General features: G+C 43.2%; 1 protein-coding gene across 1 annotated transcript in view; it reads right to left on the reverse strand.

The window, feature by feature from the left end:
* The window catches only part of LOC122924140 (cytochrome P450 2F2-like), a 54,893-nt gene extending 38,605 nt beyond the window's left edge, over window positions 1-16,288 (reverse strand). Inside the window, exon 1 of the mRNA XM_044275072.1 lies at window positions 16,147-16,288. The gene's annotated coding sequence lies outside the window, so the exon portion shown is untranslated. The remainder of the gene's footprint in view (window positions 1-16,146) is intronic.
* Window positions 16,289-17,412: the final 1,124 nt, after the last annotated feature.

The following is a 17,412-nucleotide window of genomic DNA, read 5'->3' on the forward strand; positions in this document are numbered from 1 at the left end:
GGGCTCAGCAAAAACGCTTCCGGTACTGATAATACAACCATCTGCATCCGTTATGAACGGATCTTTAACATGGCTAAGACGGATCCATCATGAACTCCATTGAAAGTCAATGGGGGTTGGATCCATTTTCTATTGTGTCAGAGAAAATGCACCCGTCCCCAATGACTTGCATTGTGGGTCATGACGGATCCGTCTTTTTTTAATAGTCTTTATTGATTGTTTTTAAAGAGAAAACAACATGTAAAATAGTGCACAGCACACACAGCACATGTAGCACATAGACATTGCGGCAGCTAGCTTGATACGTTATAGAGACTTCATAAAGTACCAACAGTATATCTCTGTGTAAGCCTATAAAATCGCTGCTGCAGCTATATTAACTCGAGAATATCTTTAAATACCGTACCATTCACTCACTAATACACACCACCACAGCGCTGCCCCCCCCCCCCCCCCCCCCCCCATCCTGATTTAGAGCATCTCCAACCCGTCAGACAGCCACGGCAGGGGCGTAGCTAGAAATGACTGGGCCCCATAGCAAATAAAAATTATGGGCCCCCACCCTTTAATTAACGCAGCTGCGCCTGCCAGGCTTGAGCAGGTATATGTGTGAATATGGATTAGGGAAGATGCTGAGATCCGGCTGTACCTCACTGTGAGGTACAGCCGGATCTCAGCATCTTCCCTATTCACACATATACCTGGCACAGCTGCGTTATTTAATAGTGTGGTGTGGTAATGGTTAATGGCATTTTGGCGAAGAAACAGCCACCTAGGCTACTTTCACACTTGCGGCAGTTTTATCCGGCAGGCAGTTCCGTCATCGGAACTGCCCGCCGGATCCGCTGATTTTGATGTGACTGAAAGCATTTGTGAGACGGATCCAGATGTGGATCCATCTCACAAATGCATTGCAAGAACGGATCCGTCTCTCCGCATGTCATGCGGACAGACGGATCGGTCTAGTATTTATTTTCATATTTTTACCGTTATGTTCCGAATCTGTCATTTCCATTTTCCTGCTCCTAAACTGAGCAGGAGAACGGAATGGCTAAACGGTGATGTGAACGAAGCCTCATACTGATCCTTTCTATACGGGCCCCCTTCTTCTCTGTATAGGGAACACTGACAACTGTGGCGGTCCGTATGATTTATTTTATGTAATGTCCAGTACATAAGGTACAATATAAACCTTATAGGCATTTTCCTAACAGTCCTAAGACATCTAGAGACCCTTTTCAGAGCTGGCAGTATAAGTGGCAATTTTGAATCTGAAAATGAGCAGTGAAGTTATTTTTCCCACGCCTTAATATAGGGTAAAGTTGCTGCTTTCTGAGATTTGTGTATTAAAGTGTTATATGTTTGTAAAATCACTTTGTGCAAGGGTCTAAGTTGTGTGAGGAGGCGGAGACAAGGATCGCAGCATCACACAGTGAGTGAGAGGCAGGCAGCACACTGCCTGCATGGCCGGGCTTATCATAAGCCGGGACATGCAGGCAGCCGCCCGCGACATTTGGAACCTATGCAGCTGGCACAGTGGGCCCCCCCCCAGGAGCAGTGGGCCCCGGACCCACCCACCCACACTCCAGCAGCTCACCTCACAGCTTCCTATCCTTGTACGTGTTGCGAACCACCTCCCAGACTGCCTCTCTACCTCCGCCCTCCGGCTCCGAGTCCGACCGCCCCCTATCACCGCACCACGCCCGGCCCACTCACCACATGAATTTTATTTGTATTTTTTTAATCCTCAGTCGGCGGCGGGCCCCCAGTGGCGTAGGGCTCTATAGCCATTACTATGGCTGCTATGGCGATCCCTACGTCACTGAGCCACGGGCCCCAGATGTTCTCAAATCTCTCTGGGCTTCCCCTTGCGACATAAGTCAGTTTGTATATTGGCAAAGCCTCATCAATAAGCTGCACCCATGTGATGGCAAGTGGGGATAAGAGGAACACCAAGTAAACAAACCTCAACAGGTAAACAGACTAGGCCCCAAAGCTAGGGAGGAGGGAAAGGTAACCTCCTAACAATCCCTGAGCCTCTCCCTGACTGATTACAGTATGAGCAAGTCCTGATGTTGAACGAACTCATACGCTGGACCCTTTGTCCTGCTGACACTGAAGCAAACCCTAACTTAGGGAGCGGAGAATGAGACAGCCGGTACCTTCCACCGTGAAGGGACCAGCGTCTCCCTGAGACCGAGAAGCAACACACGCACAAAGGAGAATACAGGAGGACTTAGCTTAAGACGAGCGGGAAGTAGAGGATTGACAAACAACCAGTATAGAACTCCAGAAGGAATATATCAACCGCAAAGTCAGCATTAAAAGGCGGACTTAAATAGAGCCTCTTAAACAGCTAACGAGCAGAACCTGTAGAGAGGTGGGATTCTGCCCAGAACAACAAAGAAGGGAAACGCAGAAAGACCTGTCAGATAGACTCACGTGCTGCAATTCTATCCGATCTTCTCAGATTTCTCACAGGGCAGGCATTGACAACCCATTGCTGAGGCAACCTTTGGGGGCTTCCAATTCAGCAGGATAACTTTTCTAGCATAAAACATTAGGAGACAATATAATATCGTAGAATACTTAGCTTGCATAAGGTCATTGACCAATCCTAGCAAACTATTTTCCGGGGCGCACATCACCAGCAAACCCCACTTCAAGCTCAAGAATTCATGAACCACTGACCAATATCTCGCTATTACCGGACAGTCCCAGACCATATGAAACACAGTGCCCCTCTCTCTAATACACCTGGTACATTGTGAACTAGTAAGTTTGCGCATGCGTTCTAGTCTGACCGGAGTTAAGTAAACCCTGTGTAACCATTTAACCTGTATCAGTTGATCTCTAGCACATATGACTGCGTTTCTCCAGTTATACATCAGCTCCTTCTCATGCCTGTCCTCTAGGCCCGGGATATCTACCTTCCATTTTGCTAGGGCACTGGACAATGGGGAAGTCTTTCGGTTCAGTAGTATTAAATAAAAAGAAGAAACTGGTTTGTATAGTGTCATTTGTCTTCTCCATATTCTATCGTGATATTGCCTCTTCCGAATTGTTCAGTGCAAGCATGCCTAAGTTGTAGTTTGGAATTCCTCCATGAAAAGCCCCCCCCCCCCTGTCATCCCACACCCAGTCGCACTGATTCCACACTTTAATGACTGCTTTCATATTAGAAGTGAGACATCGGACTGAGTTACTGCCCGCTCTATAGGGAAAATTTGTCAAAGCTTCATAGGACCCCAGGAGTGCCACTTCCAACACCGTCGCTGGATTATTGGCATCTGCTCTTACCCACCAGCCAGAATATGATAATTGAACTGCACAATAATATTTATACATATCTGGTAAGGCCAGACCCCCTTGGTACATGGTGCTCTGAGAGTGTCTTTAGCTAGTCGCTGTCTCATATTGGCCCAAAGGAAGGGGGTTACCATTTTGTCAATCGCTACAAAGTGGCATTTCTGAGGGGCTGTCGGTGTTGCCCTATACAGATAAAGCAGCTTGGGTAGTGTGGCGAAACCAACCTCACCACTGGGTTTTGGAGAGGCCTGTTTAAACGCCTCTTGCCTCAGGATTATGGCCCATACTAACTTTTAAACCCCTGAACCTATTCCAGGGAATTTTGGATAGGTTTGTCCCCAAGTTATACTGTTTAGATTGATGTAAGTTATATGTATGGACAATGTAACCTCACAAAGTTGTAACAATTTATAATAAGTGTAATTTGTCAGCTTGGGAGGAATATGCTGGGTGTGTTTCTATTATCCCATTGTGCCATTGTCCCATTGTGTGTTTAAATGGTGATGTCTATCCTGTTGTCTCCACATGTGTATTGGCAATCTCCCTTTGTCCTGAGAGATAATTGGATTGCCCTTGGTTGTCTCCGGGACAGAGAGGAGGAATTGTGGGGATGTGCTGTATCTGTTCTGTGTCGCAGTCTCCCTTCTGGTCCTCTAGGGGGCATGAACGATCAGTTGCTGTACTTGCATTGTGTGTGCTTTAAGATATTGATTGGTTGGATTTCAAAACCCTGTGGGCAGTACTATGTTTGTTTTTTATGAATAAAAGAGGCTGTACCTGAAGTACAGTCAGACCACTGCTTGACCCTCAACACGGAGCCTTGTCTCGTTATTGGGGGGATTCCCTGTATGCTGTTAGAGACTGATTGCCAGGAGTGTAAGCTGATTGTATGCTTTTCCTGTTCGTTTGCTAGCAGCTATTCGCGAGGTTCCAGTTTGGAGTGCTATTTTGTATCCAGCTCGGGAGTTTGGTGTTCTGCAGTAGCTGTGCCTGTCTCTCAGAAAGGGGCATATCACCTAAATGGATTTTAACCCCTTGTCTGCTGAAATGGTCCGTTACAGGTAGAATTATAATTTTGAAAATATTTATATATCCCACAAGGGACAGAGGAAGGGTCTCCCATGCCTTCAATGTCCAGGCAATGTATTCCATTGTTGGTAATATATTAGGAGGGAAAAATTGGTGACTGTCCTTGGACAATAATCCTTAAATATTTAAATTGGTCCACCACCAATAGTTTCGATCAAGGTGTGACAGCCCGTTTATCCTCCTTATCCACCAGATAAAGTGCAAATTTGGCCCAGTTGACCTTCAGACCAGAGAACTTAACATACTCATTAACCACCTCCAAGAGCGTCTCTAGCGACCTCCTGGTCTCCCACAGATAGACTAACATGTCATCTGCATATAGGGATGACTTCTCGGTGATCCCTGCAATATTCCATCCCTCTATATTATTACAGTTGTTTAACAAGCTGGATAGGGGCTCCATCACCAATGCAAAAAGCAGCAGAGATAGGGAGCTTATGGTTGCCGATACATAAGACGCAGCCTATTTAGAAACTTCTCCGGAAGACCAAATCTGCTTAAGGCTTCCCGCAGGAAGACCCATTCGACCGAGTCAAAGACCTTGTCCTTATCTAGGGAGGCAATAGCTCTGTTTCCTACATTGTCATGTGTAATCTGTAAATTAGTGTAGAAGCGCTGTCACGGTGGGGAGTGGGGAAAACCCCCCACTGTACAATGTAAAGGGATAAAGGGGAAGCAACTAGGCCAGGACGCCGGAATCAGGAAGCAGGTCACCTCCTATTGCATCCCTAATCCTCACCCTAACTCCTCACCGTATGAGCGGACCTGGATGGTAGGACGGCTCATACCAGGATACCTATGGCCCTGAGTTGCCCTGATAATCCCTCACATAGGAGCAGGGGAGAGACGACCTGTTCTTCCCAGACATGGATGATGATCAATTCCTGTTTAACTCTTTGCGGGATGGTTGTAGGATAGTTTCCAGACATCCTGGCAGCCTAGTCAATAAATTGTCTCCCTCCTTATTGGCTTCATCTACTGCCAAATCTAAATCAAAGTGCGGGGGTCACCCCTGCAAATGCTGTAACTGTGTACAACCCACTACAGTGTTTGAGAATTCTACACATATGGAACAGTTTTCTATTAAGAGCCATATTAACTGCAACAGTGTAGGCATAATTTACCTTATTAAGTGCACTAGTTGCGATGTTTTGTACGTGGGAGTAGTTGCAGACAGTTTAAGGCTAGGCTGCAGGAGCATCTAAACTATATCACTAACCCTATGGCAACGGGTATCTCAAGTGCTGCCAGCCACTTCATCAAAGAACATAATAGAAATGTGGCCAGTTTGAGAGCTCATGCCATTGAAAGGGTTACTCCCTCTCCCAGAGGTGGTGATATCAGGAAAAAGATTCTATTGCGCAAAGCCTTTTGGATGTTTAGGCTAGATACTCGGCACCCAAAGGGCCTCAATATGCGCAGGGAACGTATGTATTGTTATTAGTAGTAGAGAGAAAAGTGTCATTGTAATATATTTGAGTTATATTATGTATTACAATCTTTATTCTAGTTACTAATGGTCTAGCAAATGCTATGGTAATCAAATATATCTGATTGACAAGATAATCTTTCCATCCCAAGCCACCACACAAACAGAGGGATAAATTAACCAGCATAACATTGTGGACTTGTTGTGGTTCTGGTTCACATTGATCTATCATGCGTTTTTTTTTTTGTTTGTTTGTTTCTTCCCTGCAGAAATGGTGTTGTTTTTACTTACTTCTCTGTTTATTAAGTGCCCTGATTATGTTCTGGGCATTACAGAGATCAATGGAGGAGTATTTTAATTGTGTTATGTGTTTTATATGCTCAAATTAACAGTATCTATGACATATGGTGGTGGGTGCGGTGTGTGTGGAAGACTCGCCCCCCGGGATGAGCTCTTCCCATCCAACTCCATGATTGGGGTGTGAAGTATTTTTATACCCCGAGGTGCGAGCACTCTACCAGGCTATGATTAACAACTGAATAGTTTGAAATATGTCAGCTAACTACGGTGGTGGGTGAGGTGTTTACTGGATGTATTCCTTTTTATGAATCTGAATAAAGGCAAAGCAACCTTCTGAAGCTCTCGATGCTGTGAAGTTTTTTTTTTTTGTTTTTTTTTGTTTAAAGGGTGGTCCGGTCTTGTTCCGTGCATCCTGGTTTAAGGTGAGCTGGAAATCGCAATTTTCTTACTTTACATGGATGAGCAGGAGTCTCAAATGGCCTAGCAGCAGGGAAAAGGGAAGTCCATACACAGCTAGAGGATCGGCAGGTAAGAACAACAAGACTACTAACTTACCTGTCGAAGCCTCCACAACTGGAACCCGTGCATAAGTACAGGAGCCCGAAAACACAGAAGGTCACAGTACAAACTACCACACAGGAATCCAGCATACCAACTCTGCCAGAGCCCCCCATGCTCACACAGTGCATGGCAGCCCCAAGCAGTGCTGCATACAGGCTTATGGTTCACCCCTCCTGGAAACCAGCCCCCTCATGGAGGTATCAACATACCAGGTGACGTATAGCATACATGCAGGGACTAAGACCAACAACAGCCCAGACATGTAACAACCAACAAAACGCTACACACACTCAGAACATAAACCCACACTACACATACAAGTGAGGGTAAAGGTACAAGGAGGGTACAAAAGGAAGGACAATTTATGTTCCATAAGGTGCCCCTTAAGGACTGGGCTGGAACACCCAGGCACGGAGCAAAGCTCCAACACCTAGCAAGGCTGTAGTACAATTACACCCAGCCAGCAAGCCATAGGTTTATATCAAGCTTGCGGGCACACCCAGGAAACACTTTAATCCCCACTAGCCAGAAGATTTACCCATTGCACACCAAACAGCAGGGAGGCATACCTTAAAGGGGAAGTGCATGTGCAAACCACAAACTACATGTTGCCCTTCCACCTGTTACTAGGCAGCTGGAGACAGTTCGTCTGAGTCCCTGAGGAACCGGATGTCTCCTATTCCTGACCCCTATGCCAGGGACCGTCAGGGTCAGCAGGATCCAGGTTCCAGGGCATGAGCCCTCCCACCTTCAGGGTTTGCTCATGCTGTCAGGAGATCAGGGTCAGGATTAGGGCGGCTGTAGGTTGTGGCCAGCTCCCTTCATGGTTGCCTGGCCTAGTAACAGTTCCCATTATATGGTGGGGTGTTTCCCCCAATCCCCACCATGACAGGCGCCTAAGATTCATATCTGTCGATTTCCCTGGCATAAACCCAGATTGATCTGGTCCCACTATGGACAAAATAACCCCCGCCAGCCGCATAGCCAAGACTTTTGCCAAAATCTTAGCGAAATCTTAGCGAAATTGGCCGATATGAACTACACCGGTCAGGAGGCTTCCCCGCTTTAAGGATCACCACTATAGTAGCTTCATAGAAGGAGGGTGGTAGTTCAGATGTCTCCAGAGCATATTCAAAAAACAAGCTTAATCGGGGACCAAATTCCTAACCATACAATTTATACCACTCCACAGGAAAGCCATCCAGACCAAGAGTCTTGTGGGAGGCCATTGAGCCTATCGCCGTCTGGATTTCGGTTACAGAGATTGGAGCATCTAGTAGTTCTCTGTCCCCCCTAGATAGTCTTGTGAACTCGATTCGATCCAAGTAAGCCCTCAGTTCGTCCACCTCAGGGAGGCAGCCTGGCATGTAAAGTCTACTATAGTATGAAACAAATTGGGCACATATATATTCCTGTTCGGACACTACCTCTCCCGAATCAGACCTAATCTCAGCTCCCACAGTTTAAGGGGCTTCGGCTCTAGCCAAATATGCCAGTGATTTCACACTTTTATCTCCCTCTGAGAAAATAGTCTGCTGCCTCGCAAGAAGCCCTTTCTTAGTGTACTCAGTAAGGTGTAGCTTATAATCTCTCTGAATAGATACCCATTTCTCCTGCAACTCCTCACTAGGATCATTAATATATGCTTCCTCCGCTTCCACAAGACTAGATTTCCAACCGACCTCTCGTGGTCCGCAACTCCGCCCTGTGAGTGGCAATGGCTGCAATGGTCACGCCTCACATCACCGCCTTGCACGCTTCCCATTCCATTAAAGGATTTGAGGACCCCTTATAAGCTTTCCAGAATTCCTCCAATACCTTCCTACAGGTAGATTCCACTCGGATCACCTTTAGCCACATGGCGTTAAGTCTTCATGCCTTGGCTGGGCCCTTCAAAGGTTGAGCCAGTATCACCTGCAGTGGGGCATGATCTGATGTACCTCTTGGTAGATATTCAAAACAGTTTTTTTCCTCCCAACATGTGCTGCTGGGCTGATTTACAGCCACGTAAGGTCAAATACCAGACTGGATTTTAAGTGCCGGTCCGGGTTTTGGCAGAACCTGGCTGTTCTTAAATAGGCAGCTGGGCTCAGAAGCCAGGTCTCTGTGTTGGGATCTGGGAGCCTTGTGTCTGGATAAAGGTTTGCTACCTGTTTGCCATGAAAACAGGTTGGTGCTGCTATCAGCAAGGACTCTTTGAGGCAGAATTGCTGCATCGTGTGAATTACCACCAACAACACAAGGTGACTTTTTGTTTGATTATGACTGCTTGTTTTGGCACTTGCATAAAGTATGACTAAAACACCGAACTGTTTGATCCAAAGAACTTATTGCTTCTATACTGCGTCCGCTAATCCTGTCTACCTGAGCTAAACCCCACAGCACATAATAACACAAAATGCTATCAATATCTTATGACTGTAGGTAGGGACAGACAAGGACAGTGAGTTCTAAGGGTAGAACCCAGCCCACTTTTCCTTCCTATTTGCAGTACAAGCCCTAGATAGACTGCAACTGGTCAACGGTCCCTGTGCTATTTAAGTGCAGAGACGGACAAACAACAAAGACAGTCAAACACAATACCAGAGTCGTACATAAATGGGTCAGAACCAGACAAGCTATGCAGTACCAAACGAGGGACAGAAAGTGGTCAGAATACAAGTTGAGATCAGACGGACAACGCAGCAGCAAAGGAGAGACACCGAGTGGTCAGAAGGAAAGCCAGGGTCTGAGGAACAATAAATCCAATAGGCACAGGAACAAGGAACAATCTGCTCAGCTTTTCCTGCTCTATAACATACTGCTTTCAGATTGCATTGCATTTTGTGGTGACAGGTCCTCTTTAAGTGGATCCACTTGTAGATGGCCAGCTAAGACCTGTCCCAGGTTGCTAATATAGCTTATATGTTTATACAGCTAAACCTGTCAATAACCTTAATACAGTTCCTATGTTTGTGTGTTACAGACAAAAGTCTAATTATTTACAGTGACTTCATGTTTGGATGTCATAAAACTGTTATATATTGTGTTCACAGAGGTAGGAAGGATAGTATGCCTTTAAGATTCATTATATAATGTAAGGTAAGCTTAATGACACAGCAGAAATAACATAAAGTATAGAGTTAAACTGTTGTTGTTGGGCAGGAGTCTTGACCAATCACATCCAGCCTCACACACAGCAAGAGTTTTGACCAATTACAGCAAGCCTCACACACAGCTTGTGTGGGAAATTACGTTCGCAGGAGCTGCTAGAATCATTACACCAGAGGAGAGAAGCTGAACAGACTTTCACTCCACTAAGAGCTGTGTTGTATGGAAGCAGAGAGGCCAAAATAGGTATTTAAAACAGTTATATAATGTTCCTACTGTTAATATAGTTATTAGAACTGTGTACTGAACCAGTTATATGTGTGTTTACTTACAGTTCCACCAATTGCAAACTACAAATACCATACAAGCAACTGCAACCATTCAAATTCCATATTGCGATCCAAATTGCATACAACCATACCAGATCATACTAAACCAATCTGCAAATAGTTACTGCATATTGCGACCAAATTCAGCAAGTGAACTATTAGTTAGACCTAAGACCTCTCAGAGAGATCATAAAGTGCTTAAATAACTTAAAGTGAGAGTACAGATACTCAAGAGAGAAATATATCCACCATTTTATGTTGAATGACAAGATCGAACAGTTGAACCACCATCTTATGCATACCGCCATTTTATAAATCTTTATGCAACAAGTGTTATGTACATGGACTATCTGCTGCAGAGGTGGCAGTGTTATATATAAAGAAAAGTTAATAAAGAAGTAATTTCAAGCATTTGGTGTGCTGTTTAAACCTACAGTTTCCTTGGAACGGCGCTAGAGGAATTACAGAGTAATAGACAGTCTGGTTAGGCTAAAAGTCAGAGATATCAAAATTCTTCTAATGCCACAGCGCAAAAGGCACTTCATAGCGCTGCGCCTGCCATACCACTGGACTTTAAGAGTGCACAGTAGATCTGATAACCCTGAGGCGTTAGGCTGCCAGACTAGTTATGCAACCTATTTTGGATGCCTGGTGTATTAAATGTATTAAAGTTGGAGAGAATTTATAATCCCATTCAAAGAACTCATAATTTAAAAGGATAAAAAAAAGAGATAGAGATGGAATTAATTATGTTCCAGAGAAAATTCTCTGTTGGCCATTGCTGTGGAATTTCTTCAAGCAGCACTGTGAGCCAAGTACCGAGAAGCTGGGAGTGTCTCTGTCTTTTATGTTACATGAGAAGCAAATATTTGCTCTTGGACTTGGCAAATTTGAAAGCTGAATGCACTGCATTTACTAATCTCATAGTTTACATAAACTAGGATAGTTGTCTAGACGTAAAGATGTTACAATGGCTACAATTGGAGTATAAATTTGGTGCATAGACACTTTCAGCTATCTTTATACCAACTATTGGTTGTTTTGGTTCCAGGCGGCATTTTAGGGATGTTAGGCCACACTGCTTTTTAGCCGGACCACACTCTTTCAGTTAAAGGGGTTGTCTCACTTCAGCAAATTGCATTTATCATGTAGAGAAAGTTAATACAAGACACTTACTAATGTATTGTTATTATACATATTGCCTTCTTTGATGGTTTGATTTATTTTTCCATGACATTATACATTACTCGTTTTCCATGGGAACTATCGGTCCCCTGTCAGTGCAGTTCGGGGGGGCCGATGGAACCAGAGGTCAGTGCTGACTGCAGCATGTGAAAGGGTTAATCTTCCGGCATCACCGCAAACAGCAATGCCGGTGGATGCAGCATGGGCCCGGCTATCAGTACCTGCCAGATCACGTACATGTACGTGGGAATGCAGTAAGGCACCACATTCCCCCACTTACATGTACGTGATATTGCGGGAAGGGGTTAAGAGGCATTCTGTTTTGATTGTCATAATAGAAGTCTATGGGCAGCATAATGGATTCATCTGGTTTCCGTTATGCAGGACAGGACAGGCCTTTTTTTTTCCATCCTGCATAACGGAAACCAGATGAATCCATTATGCTGCCTATAGACTTCTGACGGTTTAAAACAGAATGCATCTTAAAGGATTCCGTTTTGATTTGAGTCTTATGGATTTCGTTATTTTCCGCTATAACCATGTTATAACAGAAAACAAAAATGAAAGGCATAACGGTGATGTGATCACGGCCTAACATAGTTATAATTTTACGTAAACTTTAAAGTAAACTATCGTGCATAGTATGTCATTGCTGTAAATGATTATTTTATATAGATAATAATAACAGCCAAAATACACTGCAAAACGGAAATATTGCACTGTATTATAATAGAGATGAAACTATTGCATGGACTAATGAAAAGTTGTAAAAAAATAAAGATTTTAAAGGGTTCATTTAAAAAAAATGCATTTTCCCTTACAAGATTCAATATTCTGGAAATACGGTCAGAAAAAAAAAATATATATTTTAAAATTTTGCTGTCCATATAACCTTTTTAATAAATATTAGAAAGACCTGCTCTCTTTTAACACAATATCATACTTCAGAATGACACTCTTAATCCAGTGACCTTCTCACCATGGAGGCAGACAATACGGCTTCTTAGGAGTCCGGGGAGAGAGAGGGCCCTGCGTTGAACTCCATCTTCTGTTCCCAGCATAAATACATAGCAGTTATTGACAGCCACCACTGAGCTCAATAGTATGTGTATAAATTCTTATGTACCAAGCTCCACCTAGTGGTGGCAGCAGGCAGACAACTTTATTATGTGCTAAAGGGAAGCACAGGCTTTAAAGCTGTATGGGGGGAATTATTAATGTATGCCAGTTATCTGGTATAAATATGTTAAGAAATGAATTGTTCAGAAAAAAGGTAAAGTGAAGCAGAGTGCTACTTTTTATTATTAAAGATTCGTCAACTTAATTTGTAAATTCTTCAGAAATATCACTTGGAGGGGCATACTAGGTTTTGCAAGGGTGCAATTTGAGGTCTGCATACATCTCTGTCTTAATCTGTAAAAATAATTCAAAAAAACTTATATACTAAATTTAAAATGTTGCCCAACTCTTCTCTCCATGTTCTTCGCCTACACCATGTCTTTTATCGGCTGCAATCTGTGTAATGGAGTGGGCAGGCCAAGCTTCTCTTTAGCAATAGCTGGCACTGTTAGGATCTTTCTTAACCCTGTCATGACCAAGGGTCATTGATGCCCCAGTGTCCAGGTCAAAATTTACAAATCTGACATGCTTCACTTTATGTTGTAATTTCTTTGGAAAACTTTTATTTATCCAAGCCATTCGGAGATTGTTTTCTCGTGACATATTGTACTTAATGATAGTCATAAATTTGAGTCAATATATTTCACCTTTATTTATGAAAAAATCCCAAATTTACCCCAAAATTTTAAAGATTCACAATTTTCTCAATTTCAATTTCTCTGCTTCTGAAAACAGAAAGTCATACCTAATAAAGTATTTATTACTTAACATTTCCCATATGTCTACTTTATGTTGACATCATTTTGGAAATGTCATTTTATTTTTTTAGGGCGTTAGAAGTCTTAGAAGTTTAGAAGCAATTCTTAAAATTTTTAAGAAAATTCCCAAAATTCAATTTTTAAGGACCAGTTCAGGTCTAAAGTCACTTTGTGGGGCTTACAAAGTGGAAACCCCCCATAAATGACCCCATTGTAGAAACTACACTCCTCAAGTTACTCAAAACTGATTTTACAAACTTTGTTAACCCTTTAGGTGTTCCACAAGAATTAAAGGAAAATGGAGATTACATTTCTAAATTTTACTTTTTTGGCAGATTTTCCATTTTATTAATTTTTTTTCTTTAACCCATTGAGGGTTAACAGCCAAACAAAACTCAATATTTATTACCCTGATACTGTGGTTTACAGAAACACCCCACATGTGGTCGTAAACTGATGTAAGGGCGCACGGCAGGGCGCAGAAGGAAAGGAACGCCGTATGTTTTTTGGAAGGCAAAAACACAAATGCAATCGCACACTGCAACCAGCACTCTGCCCTGCCTTTATGCTGGATGTTGAATGAGGCATTGGTGTACATTTTGGCCAAAGCGTAATAAGCCACTCACCACGTCAAGGTCGCCTCCATGAGTGGTCCCTAACACTAGTTCCTACCTGTTATGGGCCACGACAGCCACACAAAGTCCAGGGAGCGCAGGTACAGCATGCACGCCAAGCACACTCTGCTTTTAACCCCGTCCGTTGCCATTACAGCTTTCATCGGATCCAGGGATGCAAGTACCAACATGCATGCTGAGCCCACTATATACTTCTCCTGGAGCCAAATGGCTACTGGTAGGTGCTATATAAGCAGACTCAGTTTTTTACTGACTTTAAAACAAGCCTCCGGGGCAGACTAACTGGTCAGGTGTGCATGACTGCCTGGAGATCGCCACGCCTCCAATATATACTACAAAGAAAAAAATGTGGGGGGTTCAATTAGCTCATTTATATTAGAGAAAAATTTCATTTATTTTTATTGTTTTAATACTTAGGCTACTTTCACACTAGCGTTTTTTGTGGATCCGTCATGGATCTGCAAAAACGCTTTTTGTAACAATAATACAACCGCATGCATCCGTCATGAACGGATCCGTTTGTATTATGTCTTCTACAGCTATGACTCCATTGAAAGTCAAAGGGGGACGGATACGTTTTTTCTTGTGCCAGATTGTGTCAGAGAAAACGGATCCGTCCCCATTGACTTACATTGTGTGTTAGAACGGATCCGTCTCGCTCCGCATCCCAGGACAGACAGAAAACCGCTGCAGACAGCGTTTTAGTGTCCTCCTCCAGAGAGGAATGGTGACTGATCGGAGACAAACTGGTGCATTCTTAGCAGATCCTTTTCCATTGAGAATGTATATGATCCGTTTTGGATGGCTTCTGAGAGCCCTGAACGGATCTTATAAACGGAGAGCCAAAACGCTGGTGTGACAGTTGCTTTAGCTATCATTTGTTCCCATGACAAGTTTTTTCATAAATGTGTCTTTTTACACAAAACACCACATAATCTGGTTTAATTGTCTGCAACAATTTGAGCCATTTCTGCCGATAAGAGGATGATAAATGAGGGATAGTATGCGCCAATTTGATAGCCCCGCCCACTTTGAAATGTACAAGTAATTTCTGGCGTAATGCATTTTTTATAGTTAAAATTTTGGAGAAAACTGTTGATATATTCGGCACAAATCAAAACTCCATTCTTTTTGGTGTATTTTACTCCATAATTCCGGTGGAACATGATTAGTAAATGTCCCCTGATGTGTTTCATGTCGCATCCGTCTTGCTCCGCATCCGCATTCCGTGATGGGAATGCAACCAAAGAGGAACAGGATGCATTCTGGTGCACTCCGTTCCATTCGGTTCAGTTTTACTTCCCCCGTTGACAATGAATGGGGACAAAACTAAAGTGTTTTCCTCCGGTATTAAAATCCTATGACGGATATCAATAGTGGAAAGAAAAAAACGCAGATGTGAAAGTAGCCTTACTTGCTTTTCCCCTCCATTTCCTAAGATTGTCCACATATTCATGTGGAGTAAAGTCTTAATCTGGGAGTCAACAAAGTTTAGCTCAGAAAGAACTTCCCCACTTTAAATAGAACGGCAGGTTTGCAGCCACCCCCACCCAAATGGGGAACATGAGGCACCAGTTCCCATAACTGTTGGGGTCACAGCAACCCTGGGAATCAGACACATCACATATTCTAGTGTGGAGCTTTATTTGAAATTAACATTCACTGCTAACTTTCATCATTAATCCTTCATCATCCTACACTACCAGAGATACTAGATATTACCCAGTAAACCACTCTATGCCACCAAGAATACCCCAACAATAAAGTAAAACTTTAAAGGCTATGGACACCTTTGAATGCATCTTTTTATTAATGCATTGCACTTTTTGGGGGGCTAAAAATGTTTCTATTAGATCTTCATTAAAAAATTTCAATTGTTTGCCCTCATTCTCTAAAAGTTACCTTCTCATCCTGAGATCTCATGAAAGCTCATAAACTTAAGCTGAACACTTTTCAGATTGACTACGGCTAAAACCACCCAGTATTTTTTAGCATTGCACAGTTTTATTTGGTATTTCTTTCAACAGCAGCATTACCTGGGCACTTAAATGAGTATTATTTGGATATTGCATAATGTTGGCACTATATGGTAGTATCATGTAAGCTGTATACTGCTGTTTTGTCTTGGCACTATATAGCGATGGGTTGAAATTGCGAGAAAAAGTGTCTAAAAATAGGAAAGCTTTTCTTTTCCCATTTTCCTTCTTGAATATAACCTAACAACCATGGCAGAGCAGAACAATAAAAATATAACATTTCTTCTATAATATCATTACAAAGTATATCTATTCAACATAACATTAACCATTGACAGCGTCCAGAGAGAAGTGCAGGTCACTTACTTGCAGTGGGAGTCTCGATCCCTTTCTTTTCCAAACACTCTTTGAGCACACACTGGTAATCTTCAGCTCTTGGAGTCACATTTATGTGCTGAGGGAGAGCCAAAAACTCTTGGACCAGATGCAAATCCCTACAAAATAAGAAAAATCAAGCCAGGCATGGCATAACTGACTTGTCCGGACCTATCACATGATTTTTTTTTTTTGCAAGCAATAATTAGGATAATGATTTCTGTTACTGCAAACATTTACATAATGCACGGCAGCTTGTTCTCATAAAACATTTGAACTACCGTATTTTTCGGCGTATAAGACGACCCCCAACTTTTTCTGTTAAAATATAGGGTTTGGGCTATACTCGCCGTATAAGACTACCCATCCAACGCCATTTACTTTGGCATCAAGATCTGCAGGTAATTGTTGTGCAATTTTTGTCTTTTGCCTCAGTACCATATTATGCCTTTCCAAGACTCTAGTGCACCAGGTGGCCTTAAATCTGTTGCTGTGATCTGGGTTAGATTTGGCCACTGAAGTGCAAACAAACGTATTTTATTTCGTGTCACTACATAACAGATACTGGTGCTGTACTGTATGAACTGGTGCTGTACTGTATGTACTGGTGCTGTACTGTATGTACTGGGGCTGTACTGTATGAACCGATACAGATACTGGTGCTGTACTGTATGAACCGATACAGATACTGGTGCTGTACTGTATGAACCGGTACAGATACTGGTGCTGTACTGTATGAACCGGTACAGACACTGGTGCTGTACTGTATGAACCGGTACAGATACTGGTGCTGTACTGTATGAACCGGTACAGATACTGGTGCTGTACTGTATGAACCGGTACAGATACTGGTGCTGTACTGTATTTACCACCACATGTATCTGCTCCCCAGATAGACTCTGTTTTTTCACCACAGATAAGATGCTTACCAAACTTCATTAGAGATCCGCCGTTCCAGCATTAGAATTGGCTGAAGTGCAGATGCTCCTGCTTCCCCCTGCCCTCCCTCAGAATCGCCAATCCAACCCAGTATACAACAACCAGCCAATCACGGCAAGCGATGTACTGGTATTTTCTGTGCACACTACATACAAAGCCTGCTTGGATTGGGTGGGTCAGCTCTCCCTGCTTGCCCAGCCCTCCCTGTCTTCAAGACGATCTGAGTTGTAGTACGCAATGTGATACTGCCGGCATGAGAAAACCACTGAGAGCAGGAAGAGGGGGCTGCTTCAGGAGCGGCTGGCCGGGATGCAGTGC

The sequence above is a fragment of the Bufo gargarizans genome, unplaced genomic scaffold (assembly GCF_014858855.1).
Source record: "Bufo gargarizans isolate SCDJY-AF-19 unplaced genomic scaffold, ASM1485885v1 original_scaffold_845_pilon, whole genome shotgun sequence".
NCBI lineage: Eukaryota > Metazoa > Chordata > Amphibia > Anura > Bufonidae > Bufo > Bufo gargarizans.